Raw genomic sequence first — 3888 nt, forward strand, 5'->3', positions numbered from 1 at the left:
TTAATCTAAATAAATCAATTATTAAGAAATTAGAAACTAATCTATTAATTAAACTAATTCTAAATCGCTATTGAAAGAAATAAATAAATAAATACCTTAAACTGGCTTTAATCAAGAAACAAGGGGAGATAACCCTTGTGCTTCAAGGCCAAAACCAAACCGAACCGAATCGGACTAAGTCTCCTGGCTCAAGGAAGGATTACACATTTAAATTTTTATACTTTGAGAGATTCTTTATTTAGAGAAAGGGAATTAGCAAAAACCATATTCCTTCTCTCCAATCCCCCCCCTTTTTGGAAGAGAGGAAGGGCTATTCTTATAGCCTTGGGACTTGGGACAATTCTCTCATATTTCCGATGTGGGACTAAAAATCTAGAGAGAATTATTCAAAAAAGCTTGCTTTTGGACAAAGGGGATTGGGCGCCATGTGGCACTCCCTGGTTGCTCAGAATGGAATCTGATACCGAACTTTGGAGTCAACTTTTGGGGGTCATATCTTTCAAATCGTTTGTCGGAATTCAAAGTGTAATATGTCGTTAGAAAGCTCAGTCCGAGCACTATCCAATGATGTGAGATACGATTGTAGTCTTGATCGAAAACCTTTATGAAAATATACATAAAATAGGGACCGGATCATATAATGAAAGAGAGAATCGAGCGTCGATTCGCATAGTTCTCGCATCAAAGTGTAATGTCCGACTTGAGGGGACAAACAACAATAATCCACAACATCAAATTCTAATTTTTGAAAACATTTTCTCTTGAAATTTTACAGGAAAATATGGTCATTTTCTACTCTAAGTTTGAAAATTCTCCAAGTCTAAAATATCCAACATGTAATCCTTCATATTGTCATCATTGCCGGGGGGTGACAAAATTCGATGTCTACAGGTTGATAGAATGTTCTGAAAAAATATTGGACCATTCCAACATATTTTGATATTTTTTAATATTTTATGATTGAAATATTCCAAAAAATACCCAAAAAAATGGAAATGCGGGGTTTAAGTGAAAATGATTGTACTTTGGGTGCCAAATAGCCAATTGCAAGGCTTTTCTAACCCAAAGGGATGTTTTGCACAACATGATTTAAAGACCCAAACTATGTTGTGTGGGCATGGCCTTGGCGTGTGCAGCAGTCGGTGCCTCGTGTGTAGCCGAAGGCCGCAAAGGAGCCTCTGTTGCATGGCCCATGGGGACCACAGCAGCACCCATGTGTGAGGCACGTGCGTGTGGCTAAGTGCACGGCGGACTGCAGATGTGGGCTCAAAGGTGCAGCAATGCGTGCAACCTTGCGCGCGCCATGTGCTGAAATGCTCGTGGCATGTGTGGCCATGCTAGCCATCATGATCGACACATGGGAGGCCATGCCAGCGAATTTGCGCGGTGTAGTGCAGCCATGGGCGATGCATATTCGACCACGCAATGCAACCTTGCGCACGGCGGTGCAGCCGTCCCTGCAACCTCATGCGTGGCACTTTCGACAAATCTCAAAACCAAGCACGTGGCGAGGCAGCAATGGGCGTGGCACATGCAGCCATGCATGCGACCTGGGGGGTGGTGTGAAGCAACGCACGCAACCTTGCGAGTAGTAGGGCAGCCAGGGGTGCGGCATATGCGGCCATGCCAGTAACCTTACGCCCGTTAGTGCAGCCAAATGCGTGGCATGTGCGGTGTGGAACATAACCTTGGGTGCGGCTATGCAGCCATCTGCTTGTCATGTGCGCCATGCCTGTAAACTTTCACGTGGCATGTGCGGCAACGCCGAAATCGCGTGCGAGGCTTATGCAGCCGTGGTTGTAGCCATGTGAGCAGAAGTGCGGCATGGGCCACAGCCCAGCGTGCGCTGCCTACAGCATTGCCCGCAGCCATGTGTAGTCTTGCCTACCACCTTGCGTGAGGTTGAGCACCCTTTCCTGCAGCAATGTGCATTGTTGCCTGCCACCTTATGCGTGGTTTGCACCCTTGCCCCAGCCATGTGCGCGCTGTGGCCTGCACCCCAGCTCGCGATAGTGGAGCCTTACCCGCAACTATGCCCGAGGTTGCGTGCAACCATGTGTGTAGTATTGTAGCCACGCTCGCAGCCATGTGCGCGGCAGCCTGCCTCGATGCTAGTAGCCTTGCGCGCGCTAGGGCAACCTTGCCGATGCCTACACCTTATGCGTCCATGCCAGCTGCCTTCCGCGCGATAGTGCAGCCATGCCTGCCACCTTGCATGCACATTGTGCGGCCCTGCTTGCGGTACTACCGCCTTGTGCACTGCCTTCATATGCACTTAGGCAACCTTAGGGGGGCACGCGTAGGCATTGTCATGGGCACGTATATGTGCACACTTGCGGCATTCAAGAGCACAATTAGGTGACACTTGGGCTACACTTGGGTGCACGCGTAGACACACTTATTTAACGCTTGCGGGCACCCATAGCCACATTTAAGGCGACACTTGGGGCATTCAAGAGCATGCACAGGCACACTTGGGTGCACACTTAGGCAACACTTGTGGGCATGCATGGGCAAAGTTAGGCAACACTTGGGCCATTCATTGTGCACATGTAGTCAACACTTGGAGTGTTGTGCAGCCATTCACTGTGTACATGTGGGCACATGTAGTCAACACTTGGGGGCACGCATAGGCACACACTTGGGCCACTCACGAGCACGTTGTCACTGATTTAGACCTTTCTAAGCAACCACGTCTGCACTTAGCACTTCCACTAGCGCTATGTTAGCCTAACCACCCTCCTTAAGGGACTAGGGAAGAGAAGAAGTGAACACAAGAGTGAGTTTGAGAAGAATGAACTTATATAGCACTAGAGAACTCTTGAGTACAAGGCTTGAGAACTCACTTGCTTGGTTGAACACTCTTGGTTGGTCCTTGGTGAGTGCCTTTGCCAAATGAGGCAACACCTACCCCAAGTTACAATGGATGGCTAAGATATTTACAATTGTCCTCCATCCCACGGTTGGGGAGGAAACTAAAAGCTTCCCACCTCCTTAGCGGGGCTCTAGAAATCTCTCCGAGAATATATCCTGTGAATATATTCTACAAATATCTGCAATAAAATATCTATTGTTACTACACCTTTGTAGAAAACTCTAGAACTTGGACCTTACATAGCCCAACGGCCTAAGTCCATGGGCTTGGTGAGCTAGGCCCGTGGACCTATGTTAGGCAGGTCGTGACACTCTCCCCCACTTAAATCTGCGACGCCCTCGTCACGACCTCCTTGTGGTATTTTTATTCACGAGTCGTCTTAGCATGCCAGTTGTCTCCCACCACGTCTCGCTCTCTGGTTGCCCCTTCCACTTGACTAAATACTCCACGTAAGGAGATAATTTGTGTCTCTGAATGATTGGATCAACATCTAAATTAGCCTCCCTCTGGCAAGGAGTAACGCCTATTGGGGTCCTTGTTGTAGTCACATAACTTGAGCCTCCTACAACATCGTCTGGTTGTCTCCATTCTCTCGTTTGCTTCTTCCTCTTTCTTGGCATGGATGGCTTGCTCCCAAATTCTTCTTGTCTTGCCCTCCCGTCCAAGGGCAGGTAAGCACCTAGCCCCTGGATGGTGTTGGAGGACTCCTTTAGTCCCAAGGTTCATCTCGACCCCTCGAGCAACATTACATATGGGGCATTCTTTGGAGTTGATAGCCTTAGGACGCCCTTAGCCTAAGTTCCTTTGCCTCCTCCGTCAAGGCAAGGTTGTGTGTGGCTCCTATATCTACCTTCGCCTATGTGGGCTTCCCATTGATGCACACTTTTGCACACATCAACCCCTTTTGAGAGTTAAGGGCCTTGACCCCTATCTCAGTCCTGGTGGCACCACGCTACATTGGGGACCCCATGCAAGGTGGCTCTTCCTCCAATAGGGCACTAAGAGCTTTCCTC

Source organism: Macadamia integrifolia, unplaced genomic scaffold (genome assembly GCF_013358625.1).
Source record: "Macadamia integrifolia cultivar HAES 741 unplaced genomic scaffold, SCU_Mint_v3 scaffold1146, whole genome shotgun sequence".
Classification (NCBI taxonomy): Eukaryota; Viridiplantae; Streptophyta; class Magnoliopsida; order Proteales; family Proteaceae; genus Macadamia; species Macadamia integrifolia.